Genomic DNA, 20,682 nt, shown 5'->3' with positions numbered 1-20,682 from the left:
TTATACCTGGAGGTTGGGATCGTGAGTGGAGTTTCGTCAGAGATGTGCTTCAGATGAGTGAATTTGGTGAATATTTATCATGCTCTTCTGTGCCTTTCTCACAACACAAACCCCAAATACTTAACTCAGTGGCCATTCATTATGTACTTAGAGGCTGCCTGCCATGAACCAGGCACAGTGCAGACTGTAGGAGATTCATTGCACAGCAGTTGAGTCTCCATCCTCGCTTCAAGGAATGTACATTCTAGAAGCTGACGATAAAACAAAGTCAGAGGAGGGGCAGCTACAATACAGCAGAGTCTCAGGCAACTCAGCTTCCAGCCCCAATTGTTTTCATTTGCTCCTCCTGACTCTATTTCCGCTGTTCTCCACCCTGCTCTACACCAAGGAGGCCAGTCTGTAAGTACTGCTTGGGGGACGCCCTTTCCCTCTGGCTCCATGTTGTGCATGGGGACCACCAGTAGGAGATGGTAGAAGCGAACACGGTAAGGTCCAGACATTTATCTCCAGCATCTTCCCTGGCCTCTCCTTTAGACCCTCTAGGCCGGAGCATTTGGCCTATGGATATTAGACCTGATACCGCAGTTGTCTTTGTGGATTCTTTTACCTTCCCCACATCTGGTAAGTGATCCTTTATTCATCAGTCCTTAAACTTCTCCCTGTATGTGATGTGTGCTATCTGTATTTTGCAAGCACCCAACTGTACAGTCCCTCCATTCCCATGTGAAGTAGTACCTTCTGCTGACCTACAATAAGCCTTGTTGGATTAAGGCTCTGAAGTGTGGAGGTTAATGTGCAGTGAGGCTGTGCTTAATACAGCCTCCAACACAGCTGAACCAGTGTGTGAAAAGGCCTTAAACACCATTCAAATCCACAGGATTGGAGGAAACCATCCCAAGTGGTGTGGCTTCCTCTAAAATAGAGTAGGTTTGAAGGGAATGAAGCCTATGTTGGTAGGCTTCATGCGTGAAGACCAATTGAACAATGAGTTGCTGAACAAAGCATCTGCACCAGACATGCTCATCATCAATAGGCTTTGAAGAGTTAGGCAGTTAGGCCAATTAGGCACTAGACACCTAGCAGATGTTCCTTCTCTTGATCCCCCTTAGGGATCTGCTGGGTATGATCAGGGGCACTGGCCTGACATTCTCCCTAGTATAAATAGATAAGTATCTAGAAAATATTTTTATCTTCCCTTTCCATCATTTTCCTCCAGTGGAAAGTTGATGTTTATTAGAATATAGAGTCAAACAAAGGAGTTACACTTTTGCCAGAAATTGGGCCTTCGTCATTTCAAGTCCACATGGACATTCACATAAATCCACAAACTATTGAAGTAAAATCATCAGGCTTTGAATTACCTTAGGCCTGAGTTATTATTTATTTTTTGGTTTCATCCTTAGCACATAGCTCAGATCCTAACATAAAGATTTAAAAACATTTATTTAGTGAATGAGAAATTAATGAGTAAAAGAATAAGAGTACAAAAGTAAATGGTATTTCCTTTGCATTATGGCCCACTGTTACAGTCTTTCAGAGTCAGTCATGCATTCTTTCAGACAGTGGCAAATATCAGTCCTGTGGGAGTGTAATTTTTTCTTTTTGGAAAGTGCTAAAAGTTATACAGACTCACCTTTTGCATGCATGTATATTACATATTGTGCATATGCATAAATATGTACACACACACTCTCACATATAGGTTTTAAAAAGGCATGATTGCAAAGTAATGAGATAACTTTCTTTTTCTTTTCCCTATTGACACGAGAATGTGCTATGGACATAATTGGATTTCAAAGTATAGCAATTCCACAAATATTCTGAGCAATGCCAGGCTTGAAAAGTGAGCATATAGCTTACCAAGGTGATTCTTGTGAAGGGTAACAACCTTCTGAATGTTTAGTTTCTGGCCTGTTTCTTGAATAAACATTATGTTACAGTGTGTGGTACTTGGTAAGCATTCAATACAAATTAGTTGAATGAAATGAAAGTATCATTTCCTTATAATTACACTTCAGTTTTCCCTCCCTCATCCTTTCCTTCCTCCCTCCCTCCTTCCCTTCCTTCCTTCCCTTCTTCCTTCCTTCCATCCATCACTCTGTCTCTCTTCCACAATTCATGGAACACTCTCACTATTGATCTATGGAAGATCCTACTTTTAAAAAATATTATTTGGCCATTTTCCCATTTTTTCTGATCCCCACTACTGTTCCCCACCCTTCTCCTGTCTGGCACGTTTTAAAACATATTTATGTAAATTTTTGGCTATATACGTGTCTATAATAATGTAGAATGGTGTTTGTGAGAGATTTTTTTCCTATTTTTCCCTCAATATTATGCTCTTAACATATTCTCACATTTCTGGATATGCCTCTAGCGCATTGCTTTTGACTTGCATGGCACCCCCTTGGGTCTAGTGATGGAGACCCAGGGTGCCTTCACCTCCATTCTACAGTTGATATTCCTTGGCATGTCTCTTACTAAACTGCAGGTGACTTTTGTCTCTGGGGAGTGTACCAGCAAATGAGATGGCAAATTTAATTCCACTGTGTTGTCAGATTTCTCTTCCAAAAAACTACTTTAGAATATACCCTAGCAAATAGTGTGCAAGAGTCTGTGTTTCTTTTCTTCAGGTCCATAGTGTCATTGGGTATTTTCCAGCTTTCTCATTTTTACCAACCTGGGGAATACAAAGTGCTTCCCTTTGTCATTGTAGGACCCATTACTCACACTGCCAGTGGGCTAGGGCATCTCTTCATACACGTGCAGTTCACTAGGAAAGTTCCAGAATCCTGCCTAATCCTAGTTTTGCCTCTTTGTATCCTGCTTGGTTTCATGCCTATCAGCTTGTTGATGTGCTGAAGTTTCTTATACATTCTAATTTTTGTTCCTAATAATCTGGATCTATATTTATTCTCTTCTAAGTGATTCATATCTTGTGACTTCTTGTCATTTTCTAGACAATTATCTAGACCTCTTGTCATTTAGCTTGTTTGAGATAAATGGTGCTAATTAACAACACATTAGAAGAATTTTAATGATTCAAAGTCAAATACTCATTCTTCTTAATACTTGTTCCCAATAAACCTATTCTACAGGCCACTTCTGCCATTGACACAGATGTCTGTCTGATCTAAGAGCTCACCAACTCCTGTTTTCTGATTAAAGATCTCACCAGAGCTACTAACAAATTTGGGAGTGGCCAGGAGGTGAATCTTTCAGTCATGAAAACTGAGGGCTAAAACACTAAATAGACTATAATATCTAAAGCAAATAATCACAGTGCTCTTTCAATTTAGATTATTCTGTCTGTTGACATGCATTGTTTTTATTAGCACTGTATATAAAAACCACATTTTTTTTCAAAATAAGATTACATCTGAAAAGACTGGTAATACACAAAGGAATTCCTTCCCAGAGTACTTCATCCTAATGCACCGGGTAAACGGAGAATTAAAGATTAACCTGATTGTAGCAATACACTTGGATCATCTTTAGACAAGGAATGATGTGACTACCTTGTGAAGGAAGCACCCGTGGAGAAGCAATTCCTTACGCTTCCTTCTTATGTTCTTTAAACAACCAACAGATTGTTCTAAATTCAGTAACCTTACCTGCATATAACAATGCTCTGGCAGAACCGACTTAATTTAGTTAACAGATAATATGTGAACCTCACAGTGAGTTTCTGAAACTAAAATTCCAGTCTCTTGTCCTCTGGCTTCTAATTCAGTCTTTGGGTTTTATGCTTCACAACCTTCTCACACACTCCAGGCTGAACTGGACACTTCACAGTTCCCTGAACTCTCCAACACATTCTCACTTTTATGCTCTTGATTCTCTTCTGGAATTCCTAGTCCCTCCAGCTGAAATCCTCCCCATCCTCAAGGCTCTAATGCCCATGAGGGAGAAGAGGGGAAAAATAGTTGGGGAGAGGGAGGGTGGCAAACCATGAGAGACTCTTGAATGCTGAGAACAAACTGAGGGCTGAAGGGGGTAGGGGAGAGGGGAAGGGGAGTGATGGGCATGGAGGGGGGCANTCTATCACCAGATGTGACCTCATTTTTCTGCTAAATGCCATGGCATTTATTTATTTATTTATTTATTTATGGAAGAGTATGCATATGTGTGGGGGAGTGGAGGCAGAGAGAGAATCTGAAGCAGGCTCCACGCCCAGTACAGAGCCCAACATGGGACTGCATCTCATGACCCACCATGATATCATGACCTAAGCAAAAATCAGGAGTCAGACACTTAACCAACTGAGCCACCCAGGTGCCCCTAAATGCCTTGGCATTTAAAACATGCATCTTATGGGGCGCCTGGGTGGCTTAGTCGGTTAAGCGTCCGACTTTCGCTTAGGTCATGATCTCGCGGTTCGTGGGTTTGAGCCCCGCGTCGGGCTCTGTGCTGACTGCCAGCTCAGAGCCTGGAGCCTGTTTCAGTCTGTGACTCCCTCTCTCTCTGACCCTCCTCTGCTCACGCTCTGTCTGTCTTTCTCCTAGAAATAAATAAAACATAAAAAAAAAATAAAATAAAATAAAACATGCATCTTATATGGCACTTTTAAAATAATCTATTTCTGGGGCACCTGGGTGGCTCAGTCAGTTGGGTGTCCAACTTCAGCTCAGGTCATGATCTCACTTTTCATGAGTTTGAGCCCCGCGTTGGGCTGTGTGCTGACAGCTCAGAGCCTAGAGCCTGCTTCAGATTCTGTGTCTCCCTCTCTCTCTGACCCTCCCCTGCTCACACTCTGTCTCTCTCTTTCCTTCAAAAATAAACATAAAAAACAAATAAAATAATCTCTTTCCTGGAATTCTGCATGCTGGGATATTTGAATTTGTTCACCGAGGAGAGTGTAAACTGCAGGACACAGCTGGGGTCTTGTTGATGTCTATCCTAATGGTGCCTGGCATGGTGCCTTTCATAAACCAAGTGTTCAAGTAATAATTACTGAATATTAAATGAATGTGCAGGAGATCATTGAACTACTAACAATATTGCACAGGGGATGAGGAAGACATTGTTTCATATTTGCAGTGGACCAAGGATGAGTGGCAGTAATATCTCTGAAGCCTGGGCAAAGCCAAGACAAGTCTCCTCAATTTACAGCCCTACTCCACCATTTGAAGGCTATTGTTCTTGACCATTGGCTCAAACACTTTAATCCTCATTTCCTCATCTGCATAAGAGTGAAAATAATATCACCCACCAAAGTAGTTTCATTTAGGATTAAATAAGATAATTTCTATGAAGGACTTTTCCTGAATGTCCATATACTATCTGTTGGTTAGGGTAAGTATTATTTTTGTTAAGATCTTCATGTGGGTATAGACTTTATTTAAAATTATTTTGGTTGTAGGTGGCATTTTGCCTGCCTAAATGACAGTCAGTGATGAGAAATATGTAACCACAAAATATTAGAAGGTAAAATGCAAACTTGGTCAATGTAATTGGAGAAGGTTTTTGTGAAAACAGAATGTACCCAAGTTTAAGAATAAAATTAAGAGATTCTTCTTATATTCAACTGAGCAATTTTTTTTCATCCAAGAGCTCCTTTAATAACCAAATTGACTTTTTTTTAGATTTGGTTGGAAATCTAGGCTTTGGAAATTAGGTAGAAAAAAACTTTCTAATTTCATCTCAATTTTCCAGGACATGCTCTTTTCACAATTTTGTCATAAATTAAATATAAGCTTGAACGAACATGTAGTGTCAAAGCAAATTAATTCTATTGGGTATCAGTGCTCCGATCAGTGAGCACATTCCCAGATTTATTTCCCAGTTCTCTGATGAATGTGTAAGAGGAATAGAAAGGAAAGAGTTCACCTCCAACTTGCAGTTTCAGCACAGGAACATAAAGGAATGAGATATGTATTTTGAGTTCCAGAACCAGACAGATGGACTCAAATCCTGTCTTGCTCAGTCATTCGCTGCATGTGTCTTTCAGGCTTTCAGATGGTTCCTTCATTTACAATATGGGAGAGATGTGAGCCACATTATGAATCTGTTGTCTGAATGGCTTGTGATTTATGAGAAGTACTCATGTCACAAAATTATCTTAATAATTAATTTAAAGTTTTGAGCTCAGAAATGCTCCAAAGTGCATCTATGACACTGTGAATTTGGGGGGAGGGATGCATCTTTTCATGCCCCATGCCAACCACAAGGCCCATACATAGTGGGTGAGTGTTAAATATAATCAGATGACAAGAAAGACTTCAACTTAATTCTGTGGATACAAAGTAAATATCCTATAGTCTTTCATGCTCTTCTTTCTTTGGGATGCAATGGCATTTGGCAGGAACTCAAGATCCAGGCATTCTCCAATAGCTGGCTAACACCCCCACTGATTCAAGAATGCATTCTACCAAAGGGATATTCTAGGAAAAATCATTCTGGTTTTTTTTTTTAAGACTTTTCACCAAACCCCAATAGAGTCTTCTTATCGTATTATGCTGTGAGAAAGCCTTTAGCAGGGGCTATAGTCAGCAGGACAGCTGGTCTCCTTGGCCTCATTTCTCTAGGTCTACACCCTAATCTCAACTTTCCATCTTAATACTGTGATGATGAATAAAATAGATCCCAAAGAAAAGAAAGTAGAGCAATTATTTATTTATACTTCTTGTACTAATAATAAAGTAACAGGGCCTGAATTGTCCTTGGACTTAATCCCTGCAAAGCAACAAATCTCTTGTGAGGTTGACATGTAGAGATGAGCCCTGAACACCAATCACTACTTTCTCATAATTTCCACTGTGAATTGAATCTGCACCAGCCCCACTACATTTTTTCTTTTCCAATTGAATGTACACAGGTCTCTAGTTGCAGCCCAGCCCTTGCTAATTTTGTCATCTTGAAGCAGCTATTCATTATCCCTGAGTATTAATTTGTTTATATGGGAAAGGGGTTATCTCACTTCAGGGTTGTTTGAGGGAGAAAATAAAAGATTACAGAAGAAATTTCCGGAAATTGGCTGGTACTCAAGAAGTATTAATTCTCTAATAAAGCTTTTTTTAAGATTTATTTGCTTTTCCTATTCATTAGTCACTTGACTTTAAGAAAGATTTCACATCAACAAAAGGCAGATATTAATAGGGAAAACAGGAAAACCAAAAGATCAAAAGATAATATACCCATGGATATCTACCCCAATAAATAGCCATTGCCTTGTCTGTCCAGTCATTCACCCCTCCTCCTTCTGGAAGTTGTTTCTCTGTACTCACTCCCTCCTTTTGGGAAATGGTATTTCTCCCACCGAAGCCATCTATTTTCAGTGGGAGATGTCACTTGTTGTAAGTCTCAGCAACACTTAATGATCTGAGGTAAGTAAATAAATCCAGAGTAACACCACTTACTGCCTGACCTTAGCTGATTGGTCTGGGAATGAACCCTTCACTCACACTGGCCAAAGTACATATCTTCTCCCTGGTTTTTAATTTGAGAAAAAGAGACAGCAGAAGCCAGCCATTTTCTGGTGATGATTCTGGAAGATTGAAGACGGAGCTTCTGCCAAATTCTGTGTTTCCTGCTGGTGGGAAAACCTTTCCTAAGAAAATGAAGCCAATATGCAGATACAAGACATGTAGTACATTCTGGAGACATTGGAGTTTCTATTCCCAGTTGGTCCCTGGGCCATATTTGCTCTTTTTGTGGTTATATGTCTTCCAATAAATTTCTATTTTTTTGGCTCAACTAGTTTTGAGTTGGCTTGCTGTCACTTTCAACTAGAAAATAAACCTGACTTAGGAAATTCTTTTTAAAAACTCAAGACTCCATGAGCTTTCACTCCAGGGCCAACAGGAGATTCTAGGATCTGCCCAGATAGGAGAACTTGAAGCTGGGGCTGACTAAGGAGTGGATGTTGCCCTTGCCTGACTCTAAGCAGAACTAAGTTGAAAGGGATCCAAGATAGGGGCAAAGGAGAGGCTGGGACCTAAGAGGCCATCCTCATGAATCTTCTAATCCTTATGAGCTCTGTCACATAGTAAATAACAAACATATAATCAAAAAGCGGGTCAAAAGTCAGAATCTGTTACTGGTCACAATCAAATGGAGCAAACAGGCTAGAATGTGTAGTTAAGAGTCATTACCTGTCACACAGATGCTAATGTTTGGGGACTGACACAAAAAGGCCAGTACTTCAGTTAAAGGGTGACTGTGACTCCACTTGCAGAAAGAAATCCATTGTTAGATAAGCAATAGTGTTTTAATTCTTAATTTATATTGTCTCTTAGTTCCCCAGAGCTACTTTTTCCTAGTTCATGAGTAAAGCACCCACGTTACAAAAAAATCCTACTGGAGCATATCCCCACTTTCACAATACTAGACTTATAAAAATCCAAATTTACGAGACCATTATTTTTCTACACTGAAAGATTCTTTATTCCACAAAAAATTATTACAACATTTCTTTAATCTAAATAATAACCTGTTTCCAATATGATTCAATTTGTATGTAACATATTTGGATACATCTCTTACATGAAGAAAAACAAAACTATAAGCACAAGTAAATGGTCCAATGTATTTAAATTTGCAAGGTTTTAGCCTGCTGTCGATGACATGTAAGAGTTCAGAGGTTGGACATAAATGCATCTCACTCCAGATGAGTCATATTTATTTTACTATTTTAACATTTCTGAGATGTTCTTTATGTGTTGATTCATTCATGATACAGTCAAGAGGAAAATGGTATAAGGTCTTTAGAACTCAACATCCAAGGTCATAAATTCACTAATACCATGGCAAGGACTATTGAATGGAGAATCATAACGATCATCTCTTAGATGAGTAGTCTTTTAGAACAGAGAGCACTTTCCCATTTATGATCTTATATGAGCCTCACTGTAGTCCTTTGAAGCAGGTATTATAGCCTTTTTAAGGATGATTAAAATTGAGACTGGAACATTAAATGACTCGCCCAAGATTATACATGAGAATAGTACATGGGAGAGCCAGGATCCATATCCATTTCTTGTGACTGTTTTGCTTTCCAGTACAATACAGCTGCTTCACAGCAAAATACTTTCTCTGTCCTTGAATGAGCTGTCTGAGATATCTTACAAATGACAGTAACAACTTCCTCTTAAGGCAGTTTCCTGTTTTCCAAGCATGATACTGCATAATTGGCCCAGGACTGAACTTCGTGATAGTTGCTCAGAAATCAAAGCATGAAATGCATTCGAGCAGTTTCTCAATTACTTGGCACCAAACTTTTCTTGGCTATGATCCTGCTGTCAGATAACTGATAGATGTGCCCCAATTTCTATCTGGTAAATTAACTACTGCTGTTCGTCTGTGTTAAACTGACTTAGCAAAACATGTTATTCCACAACCGGCTGAAGTATATACTAAAGTAGAGTAAAACTTTGGTTGTTAATTTTGCATGAATAAGTTGGAGAATCATTTTTTAAAATTGAATTTATATTTAAATATTTGAATTTTATTGCATTTTTAGAGGCTTTATTACATTTTTAGAGGTTTATATATTCACCATGAACATATATTTTTGTGAGTGTAAAAAATACATAGTCATCATTTGTATGGCAATGTGTTTGCTTTATTGAGCAAATCCCTGCCTAAATACTCATTAGAAGCTAGGGACAATAACAGAGGATAATGAGATTGCTTTGTTTTAATTGACGGATAGATTTGTAGAAGGACAAAATATTACAACCATGTTAGAAATAAGATACCTTTCGGGATACATTGAAAGGATTAGGGAAAATTAGAATGTGCTTATAATTATAGGCAAGCAAAAACTTGAGAAATAAACAGTGATTAGCTAGGTTGTTTTAATAAGTAATGAGAAAAAAATTAACCTCCTCTAGTCAACCAATTCTACCACATCACTTATCTTCCTCAAATGGGAAGTTTTAATTATGTTTGTATAAGAGAATAAATATTATTAGCCTTAACACGTTCTCATTATAGCTTTACATACACATTTACATATTTCAAAAAACAAAAAGAAGCACTTAGTCACTTCACACTAAACAATTTTGAAGGGACAGAGAATTAAGCAGCCATTATCCTGCTTTACAATCTATGATAACTCTATCATATTAATGTTAGTGACATTCAGAGAGCCCCTTAGTGGGCATGTTCAGTCTTCAGCTAATTTGAATCTGTGAAAAGATAAAAGTTTGTCTGAAGAATCCTATTGTTTCCATAGTAGCTACTGTCTTAAAATCATTATCTGGTAAGGTTTTCCACTGAGCCCTTTTTCCTTCAGAGATATATGAAGGAAGACATTTGACTTAGTACTTCATTTATATGTGTTATTTACAGCACAAATCTTACAGCAAGGGTTTCCTGCTTGGAAAAGCCCTCTTGAAATGACTGCCCATTTTGCTTAATTTATAGTGTCGCAATATGCAGCCAGTTTTGCAGATAAATGCCATATGAACAGGGTAATTATTTACATATGGACTTCATCTTATGGTAGGGAAACCCAGGCCTTCCACATTTTGTATCAGACACTCTGAACATGTCACATAATTAAGTCAATAAAACATTATACCTAGATGTGCTTGCAGAATAGGTATTTATAAAAATCTCTTCCCAGACATTTGGCCCATATTCATGGCCTTAGGGAGAGTGCTCTCAAGGGAAGCCAACCAGTTTTGGCCCTTCATCCTGTCTTGGAGTAAGAATTTTGTGAGTTGGATTCCAAATGTTATCGAAGTTGCCTAGCTACCATGTCTCAATAGAAGAAACAGAATGTTGACAGCAATTGGCCATGTAGCCAATTACCAGGGCCTTTCTTGACACTGGGTGGTAGGGAGTTTTCCATTTTCACCTACCATATCTCCTCTGAGTAAGACCGACTATGGGCAAAGGCTAGGGTGGATAGTACCCCCATTGCTCCTGATTCACATTAATTGTAGAAGCTTTCACGCCCTTGTGACCTGGGAGAGAAGTTAAAAGTCAGGGAACATGTATTGAGGAGCCCTGATTGTGTGCCAGGATAGGATAGAGAGGTACATAATGCCTGTTCTGAGGGAGTGGTGATGCTGAAGGAAACTTCCCTGAGGAGGAGATCATCAATCTGGAGCAGGAAGAGTGTGCTGGCACAGAAAAGAGCAAGAGCCCTGAGAGCAGAAGCAAGTGCCTGTGTGACTCAAGGAAAAGAGCATCATGCGTTCAAGGGTCTCAGGAACATTTACCAGGGCTGAAAAGAAGATGGTCATCTAAGAGGAGCAAGAAGTTTGGACCAGTTCATGTAAGGTCTTAAAAGAATTATGAAGAATTTTAGATTTTTTTCTAAATGCAACAAGGAATTATTACAGGGCCTTCGCAGAGGTGCTTTGTGAGTCACAGTTATGGTTTTCAAGAGATCCTACTGGCTACTATAAACAAAATGGATCAGTGCTGGCATGAGTGAGGCAGTATTGGATGCAGGAGACCAATAGGAAGCTATTTTGTCTTTATTCTATTATTCCAGACAGAAGATGGTGGAGACAGGTACTAGGATAATGCCACCAGAGATGGAGGGGAGGAGAGGAATCCAGGGGACATTTTAGAGTTACTATCAGCAGGGCTAGATGGCTGGTTTGGCAAGTGATTAAGGGAAGGTGGGGACCAAGGACAAAAGCATATTCTCATGAATGCCCATGAGAAGCAGAGGAGGAGCAGGAATCCTCCTTGGGGAAGGGAGAGTTCTAGATGCTTGTGAGAAATGCAGTTTTCACTTGTGATCTCCGGTTTTCGCTGGCTCTCTCCAATTCATGGCTTAGAGGTCTACTGGCTCATCTGGATCTCCGATGCAGCTGTATTTATGTTCATTACTCTTGCTGTTTCTTTTTCCGGTTAATTTATGGATATAATAAGAGGATTTAGGGGGAAAATAAACCTTTCCTCTTTTCTCTTCCTCTATAATTTTTTCCCCTAATTTCTCTTTTGAGGCCATCAAGAGGGGCAATGAAATAGGAAGCGGAAGGTTGTGAGGGTATGTTGATTGCTTTTGGTGTTTGGGGAAGTTTTAATTTATGGTGATTCTACCAATGATTGCTAGAATAGCCTTAAACACACCACTCCCAAGACTTAAATGAAAAAAAAATTCATGATAGTTCAGTATAATATCTCTGCCAGGAGATTTCTAATAACTATAATTTGTGCTAATAGAAAATGCATGCTCTCTCATTACAGAGTTTGTGGGAAGGTAATAATTGCTCTATTGCCTAGACAAGAGGAGGGTCCTGACCAGTAATGACAGGGAAGGAAACCAGGAAGAAGCACCCATTTTCCCCTGCCTGTTACTCTCAGAATAGCTTTTGTTAAGTCTATTCAAAATTCCTACCTGAGTTTTGGAATCTACTTATATAGTAATTTCAATTACTCACAGTAAGACATTTATGAAATACATGCATCATAGAGCCCCGCTTGTAATAGTTGAATTTCAGCTAAGAAATGCAGGAAAAAAATGGTAAAATTAGAGAAATCACAATTATATAATTCCTAACCACACAGAAGAAGGGCCATTAGGGCTTGTGTTTATGGGGTATCCCCAGGCCCTCAGATCCTGTATAGCCCCACAGCTAGTAATAACACGGGCAATCAAGCAGAGCCATACGTTTCTGATGTCACCGTTTTCAACCTGTGGGACTACATAGGGAATTTACACAGCCAGAATAAGTTTCTGTTTTCTCATCTGTAAAATGGTGCCATTAATCACATCTGTCTCTCACTAAGGATGAAATGCTATAAGATCTTCGCTAACAAAAAGTCTCTACTCTGTAACGGGCAGAAATTTATCACTCAGTTTGTTGTAGAACTTACTCCAGGTGCTAAAAATCAAAAGTGGACAAAGCACCCAGCCTCGGGCTTCATAATATTTACATGTTTGTGGTGGGAAGACACAAACACGGTGTAGAGACCAATAAGCAAATGATTATAAGTCATAATAAGTGCTGCAAGGAAAGTAACTATCTCATTCTGTGTGGTCAGGGAAGACTTCTCTGAGGAGGTGACATTTAAACAATGCAAGAAGAGGGGATAATATTGGTGGGGGAGGGAATATTTGTGTGAAGACTCTAAAAAGTTTTGTCTTTGTGGAGTCTGCTATAGATTGAATATTTGTGCCTCCATCCCCAATTCATTTGTTAAAATCATAGCCATAATGTGTTGGTTGGTATTAGAAAGTAGAATCTTTGGGAGGTGAATAGGCATATTAGGATGGAACTCACATGAATAAGATTATGCCTTTATAAAAGTACTCCCTTGACCCTTCTGTGGCATGAGACACTGTCTATGAACCAGAAAGTGGGCCCTCACCAGACACAGAATCTGCTGACACCTTGATCTTAGACTTCCCAGCCTTCTGAACTATGAGAAATAAATCTCCGTTGTTTATATGCTACACAGTTCATGGTGTTTTTGTTACAGCAGCATAAATGGACTAAGACAATCCATGGCAATAAAGCCAGCAGTGTGTCGAGAAACAGGAGAAAATGAGCCTGAAGTCAGAGCCTGATCATTCCAGGTGTTATAGGTAGGGTTAGAAATTAGGATTTTTTTTCCCAAGAGCGACAGGAAACCAGTGCAGAGCTTTGAAACAGATAAGTTAAGTGACCCGGTGTATGTTTTAGCATACTTTTAATGCTGTACGGACTTAGAGTGGGTAAGAGTGGAGAGCGCACAGTCAGGAGGCTGTCACGCTGACCCATGAAAGAAGCAATGGCGGCCAGGTCTAAGGTGGCGGGGGTGGAGAGGGAGAGAAGGACAGGGATTCCAGTTGCACTTGTGACAGAATAAAGAGGACTTGATGGCAATTGGTGCAAGGAAATAGAGAGGAGAAAGTGAGAATCAGGAGGGGGACCTGGTCTTCTGGCTAATTCCCTGGGTAGGGTGGTTATGCCACTTACAGGGCTGAGGAGAGGAGACGAGAGGAGCAGGGAGGAAACGACCAAATTAAATCAGCAGTTCTTTCTAAGAAATGCTAAATGAGAGCCATCTAGGAAAAAATCAAGTACAGAAACTTTGTCTCAGCATGGGAACAAATAAGTGTCATTCATTATTATTAATAACAACCTTAGTATCTTTAGTGAATGGAACTGTTGCTTGGAGTATTTCCTTAGCAATTCTTCATTGTGAACCTTAGACAATTACAAGTAACTGCTCAGATATTTGGGGATTCTATTTTGGCCAAATGTAATGTTATCATGATTAAATTCAGTGCACTAAATGATGTCAGAATTTGTTAACTTTTGAAAACTATAATTTTGAAAACCACACAAAGAGAAAAAAATATGAAGATTAAATCCCGAGTGGCCAAACTGAAATGAGGACCTCACTTTATTCAGTCAATAAGATCAGTCAGTAAAACTGTGCAGCTTTGAAAGCCGAATGATAGCTCACCAATTTTTATTGTAGTTACATGAAAAGACAGTATACCATTCTTGGATTGAGTTAATGTGTTTGTTTTATGCTCCAAATTACTTTAACAGCAGCATTCTTGAAAAAGCAAATGCTATAATACCTTTCCCTCAAATCCTGAAACGTTTTATCTAAATCACTATACAAACAGATGTTCATTCACACTGTCACTTAAAAATATAGCTACAAGGCCCCAGAGTGAGGTGATTGGAAGTCACCATTACCTTCGCAATTGTAAATTGCTTGTGTTCGGCTGACATTTCTTGTGTGACTGAGACCCATATGATTTGAAGGCTTTCATCTTGTTATCATTTAAAAAGTATAAGGCATTGAATTTTCTTACTGCTTTTTCAAATAAAAAGGTAAATAAAACTAAAACATAGTGTTTATTATGTGTGTTACGTTGTCAAACAATCAAATGCTTGTTTTGCTTGAGCAAAAGTTTATATACTAGTCCTTGCAGACGACTAGACACACCTGAGAAAAACCATTGAGTACTTTTTAAATTAAACTAAATTAAGTCTGGTCATGAATGAGCAGGGTGGCCCGGTGTCCTAGCTTGCTCAGGACTGAGGGGGTTTCAGCAAAGAGATTGTTTTTCAGTTTTCAATTGGGACTTCCTTGAGGAGCCTGGACAAGTTATTCACACTCTAGAGTCTGGTTAATTATGGCCCTTGAGTTGGGCGAGGGGTAGTGTTATTTTTACATACGTATATATTTTTAAAAATTTTTTGATGTTTATTATTTTTGAGAGAGAGACAGAGAGCAAGCAGAGGAGGGGCATAGAGAGGGCAACAAAGAATCTGAAGCAGGCCCCAGGTTCTGAGCTGTCAGCACAGAGCCTGGCATGGGGCTCTAACTCATAGATTGCGAGGTCATGACCTGAGCTGAAGTTGGCCGCCCGACTGACTGAGCCACCCATGCGCCCCTACATATGTGTATTTTTTTTAAAATTTGTGAGACCGTCTCCTCAAATCACTAATTTGAATCTGCTGATTGTGAGATAAAAAATAGATCTTTAAAAATATACAAAATTTTATTTGTCCTTTTTAAGGCATGTTTCAACATGGGGCTGGGTCTTACCCTATTTTATTTTATTTTTTTATTTGAGAGAGAGAGAGAGAGAGCATATGAGCAGGGGAGAGGGGCAGAGGGAGGGAGGGAGAGAATATTAAGCAGGCTCCATTCTCAGGGCAGAGCCCAATATGGGGCTCTATCCCACAAACCATGAGATCATGACCTGAGCTGAAATCGAATGTCAGATGCTTAACCAGCTGAGCCACCCAGGAGCCCCAATCTTACCCTCTTTCTATGCTTGGCATCTCAATAATGCCCACCAGAGACACCTGATATGTATTTGGTTTAACAAGATGTTGGTTTGTCAAGAAAATTAAAAGGGAGAGTGATACCACAATGTAAGAGTTTCCTTTCCTTCTCCAAGGCCCCTAATTCTCAGATTTATATTAAAAGGGGAAAATTACTATAATCCATGCTTCATGAAATTTACCTAGGGGAGAGAAATGTGTGAGAAACTTTCAGCTCCCAAACCGATGCAAGTTTTATGAGCCAGACTGCAACTTGGTAATAAAAGCATTCTCATCAGAGCTAGAGTTTGTTTCACTGCGGCAACAAAGCCAAATTTTAAGCCAAATTTGTCCTTTTTTTGCTCTTTAATGAAATAGCTCTTCTTTCATGTATTTTTCAATGTTTAACTGAAGCACTTGATTGGCAGATTTTAAAGAAACTAAAGTTAAAAAACATTCTCTTTCTGTTCCTTTTATTTAATTTTTTAAAAATAAAGAAAACCCATCAAACCAGTTAGTCTACATTCTTGGTAAAGCATTACTTGTTTCTTCATACGAGGAAGTAAAAATACATAAAATATATATAAAGGAGTGTTGGATCAAGGCCACATACCTTACTGCTTATGTTGTCATTTGAGACCAAAGATCAGAAACTCCCTTTTGCATCTCATATACTCTTTTCCAGCCGTGCAATTGATTCAGTGGAGATGCTAAGTACATCTGTGTACACAGGTGAAGTTTCAGGGTAAATCGGAAAAGGGGCAATGCAGAAATGTTAGTGGATTTCCCTTCATGTCACTTACGAACAGGAATAGGTTAAAGCTACTGCACAAGAGAACTGGGTGTGGGGGCTGCCAAGGGAATAGGCAGGGAGGGGGGAGGGGGGTAGTGCCAATAAAAGGGGAGGCTTCTAGCACAGTCTTAGACTTGCCTCAAGAACAGTGGAATTGGGGCGCCTGGGTGGCTTAGTCGGTTAAGCGTCCGACTTTCGCTTAGGTCATGATCTCGCGGTTCGTGGGTTCGAGCCCTGCGTCAGGCTCTGTGCTGACTGCCAGCTCAGAGCCTGGAGCCTGTTTCAGTCTGTGACTCCCTCTCTCTCTGACCCTCCCCTGCTCACGCTGTCTCTCTCTTTCTCCTAGAAATAAATAAAACATTAAAAAATTTTTTAAATAAATAATTAATTAAAAAAAGAACAGTGGAATAACAAGACAATTTTCTCACCATGTTGATTATATCCTAATTTTTACAAAATTGGACAAGTTTCATAATGGCAGATATTCTCAGGTTACTGGAAATGTTTGTATCAATGATAGGTGTCTGTTTTAAAGCAAAAAATATACTTAGTAGCTTCTGTGACTGCCTGCCAATGTACATACGGATACACATCTTTTTGCTCTTTTATTTAAGAATTCTGCATTTAAAGAGATGTCTGACTTAGGTATCTTGTATATGGGGATTATAATTAAATTCCTATGAATTGCTGTAGCAATTTGGAATGAGTTCAGAGAGATTTGGATGGGTGTGTCTACTCATAAGCTAGTAGATTAAACAAATTCTGAAAAAAATAAAAGAAAAATGTATTAGTTTCCTATTGCTTCTCTAACAAATTCAGTGGCACGGAACAAACTTAAATATGTTATCCCACAGTTCTGAAAGCCAGAATTAGTGAAAACATATGTCCATGAAATTTGTAAATACATGATCCGAGAAGGTTTTCCCCAAATAGCCCCAAACTAAAAACACCCAAAATATCTCTCAGTAGGTAAATGATGAATGAATTGGGATACTGTGCAGCGTGTACAGTACTGACGCACGTACTACATGGGCACATCTATCTCCCAAACATTACACGGATCAAAAGAAGCAGGGCAGAAAAGAGAACGTTCTGCATGCTTCCATGTATATGAAGTTCTACAGAACAGGCAAAATTAACCCATGACCGGAGAAATCAGAGCAGGGTTTTCTACAACTAGAGGTGTTGATTGTAAAGGAACATGAGGAAAGTCTCTGGGGTCAAGGAACTATTTCATGCCTCGATGAGACTGTTGGGTATATGGGTACAGACATTTGCCAAAACTCACTGAACTGCACCTCATTTCTAAAATGTATGACTTTTAGTGTATACTAATTTTACCTTAAGAAGCAAATAGAAATAATAGCACACTAAATATATAGCATTATGCTAATTTCATTTTAATGAAAGTATATTTTATGTTTTTCACAACTTACTAGAGGTAAGTAAATTGATTCACGAATACGGGTCATCTCCAAGCGGTAAAATTATAGGTAATTTTGCTTTTTTACACTTTCAATATTGTCTGCAATTCATATTTTATAAGGAAGTCACTTAATAAATACTGCCATCACATACATGTCAGGTCTATGACAAAAGTATTTGCAATTTTTCATATCTTATTTAAATACTTATTTTATTTTATATTTATATATTTTAATATATCACATATTGCTTATTTCATTATATTTAGTTGTTTATATATTTATTTTCAGTTTACATTTATATGTTACTTATTTTTTATTTCACTTATTATATTATGTTATCTAAATAATATTTATTGGAAGTCAAACATAATTTTTCAGTATAAACACTATTTAAAAATTAAAACCAAATTGGGAAGCCTGGATGGCTCAGCCTGTTAAGCAGCCGACTCTTGGTTTTGGCTCAGGTCATCTCATGGTTTGTGAGTTCAAGTCCCATGTTGGGCTCTGTACTGACAGCGTGGAGCCTGCTTGGGATCCTCTCTCTCCTCTCTTTCCTCCCCTCCCCTGCTCACAGTCTTTCTCTCTCTCCTTCTCAAAATAAATAAATAAAACTTAAAAAGAAATTAAAACCAACAACAAAGAATGTCTTGAAGAAGTCAAGCCTTGATCCTGAGAAGCATGGCAGAGCCCTTTAAATGCTGGGTAGTTCCAGGGCTCCTGTCATTGGTTCCTTGTCTTCTTATCCAGTCTGTGTACACTTTTGAGTGACCTTAATTATGTTCAATAACTGCCTCACTGCCAAGCTAACAACTTCCAATGTCTTTTTCTATAGAGCTAATCTCTCCTGAGTTTCACTCCTACATACTTATCTGCCTTCTGGGAATCTGCAACCAAATGGCAATTACTTCAAATTCAGCACTTTCCTACTGGAAATAATTAACAAACCACTTCCCTAACTCTGTGCATCGTTAGGACACAAGCTTGCTCCTCACTTAGCCAGGAACCGAAGGATTCCCCTTGTTTTCCCCTTTACCTCCACTGCGCATCTCATGGGCGCTAGGTTCTGGCCATTGAATCTCCTAAGTAGCTCTTGTGTCTGCCCCTTGCATTTCCTCCCATTGTCATACAGAGTCACAGCTCGAGTCTGACCTATGTCAGTAGCCTGCTGCCTTATTTTTCTGCTTCCACCTCAACTTTTACAATTATTGTGTTTGGGCCAGCTGCCAGCGTGCTCTTATCAAATGCAACTTGGCTTCCAAAGAGGACAGAGAGCAGTAAAACTGGGTGCTAGAATTTGCCACTTACTATGTGTGACGTGGGATAGATAATTAACTTTGACTTCCTCATCTACAGTGAGCAAATAATAATGCCTATATCAAAGTGCAGTGAGAAGCCTTAAATGAAATGATCAATAAAAAGTGCTTTACGTGGTGCCTGGCACATTTGAATAGATCAGTAAATTATATGTTTTCACCTGTTATTCGTGTAAAAAATATTTTGATCCATTATTTTATTGGTGGTTTCATTCTTTTCTATGTTTATTTATTTATTTTGAGAGAGAGAAAGCAATCAGGGAGGGGCAGATAGAGGGGGAGAGAGAGAGAATGCCAAGCAGGCTCTGCACTGTCAACATGGAGCCTGATACGGGGCTCGAACCCACAAACCTGTGAGATCATGGCCTAAGCTGAAACCAAGAGTCGGACGTTGAACTGACTGAGCCACCCATGCGCCCGTCACCTGTTAGTCATAAACTTAGCTTGATTCTATGGTTTAGCATATCTGAAATCTTGCAATAACTTACTGTAATTTGCTGGTTTTTTCTTAGTCATTTCTGTCCACTCTCTGCAATACAAAAAAGCAAGGCTGAAGTTAAAAAGACTCAGTTGATTAATGGAATGCACTGCAGTGTGTATACGATGGAGCCACATCCAATCACATCCTCTTTTCGTTCTGCAACAGGTGGCATAAGCTAACTTCTAACTGACTGGTCTGTGCCTATGCATATTTCACAAGTTCCGGCCAGGAATGGCTCCTTCTCTTCCCTTCCTTCTTCCCTCGCTTCCTTTCTTCTTTCTTTCTTTCCTTCCCTCTTTCTTTTTCCTATAGTCCTATAAGAAGCTTGTCGGACAGTAAAGGTGACATTGTTTTCCATTTACTTTATACCTCCTATAGAATTAGGCTGTTTCTTTCTCTGTAAAATAGTCAAAATTGCATGACCTAGTAGTGCTGTTGTGAGAATTAATTCATGTAAAGCACATATTCCTGGCACATAGTAAGGACTCTATAAATGTTTATATATATTATTTATCGCTGCTACTATTACTATTATTATTATATCTTCAACTTATTCAAACACTATGGCAATCTAGAGATGGTATCAAAATGGATACATGCACACACATTTAGATAGCATCTATATGTGTTATGTATGTATATGTACATGCATAACATATAAAAACACATTAAGGATTTTAATTCATTTTCTTTGATGTGGTTTGCATTTTCTTTGCAGTAGGAATTTCTCATATTTTCAATAATGATTGAAATGACTTCCATACAGCTTCACCTGTTCAATTTTGTTCCATTGTACTGGTATTTATTGGGCTCAATAATATGTGTCAGACACTTTTGTGTGGTAATGAGCACCAAATGGCAAATGGTATTAATATACTCCTGCTCTTGTGGGGTTTAAAGTCTAACCGTGAGGGGCGCCTGGGTGGCTTAGTCGGTTGAGCGTCCGACTTTTGATTGGGTCATGATCTCGCGGTTCGTGGGTTCG

This window comes from Crocuta crocuta, unplaced genomic scaffold (genome assembly GCF_008692635.1).
Source record: "Crocuta crocuta isolate KB4526 unplaced genomic scaffold, BGI_CrCroc_1.0 scaffold448, whole genome shotgun sequence".
Lineage (NCBI taxonomy): Eukaryota > Metazoa > Chordata > Mammalia > Carnivora > Hyaenidae > Crocuta > Crocuta crocuta.
Note: the sequence above shows the minus strand (reverse complement) of the source record.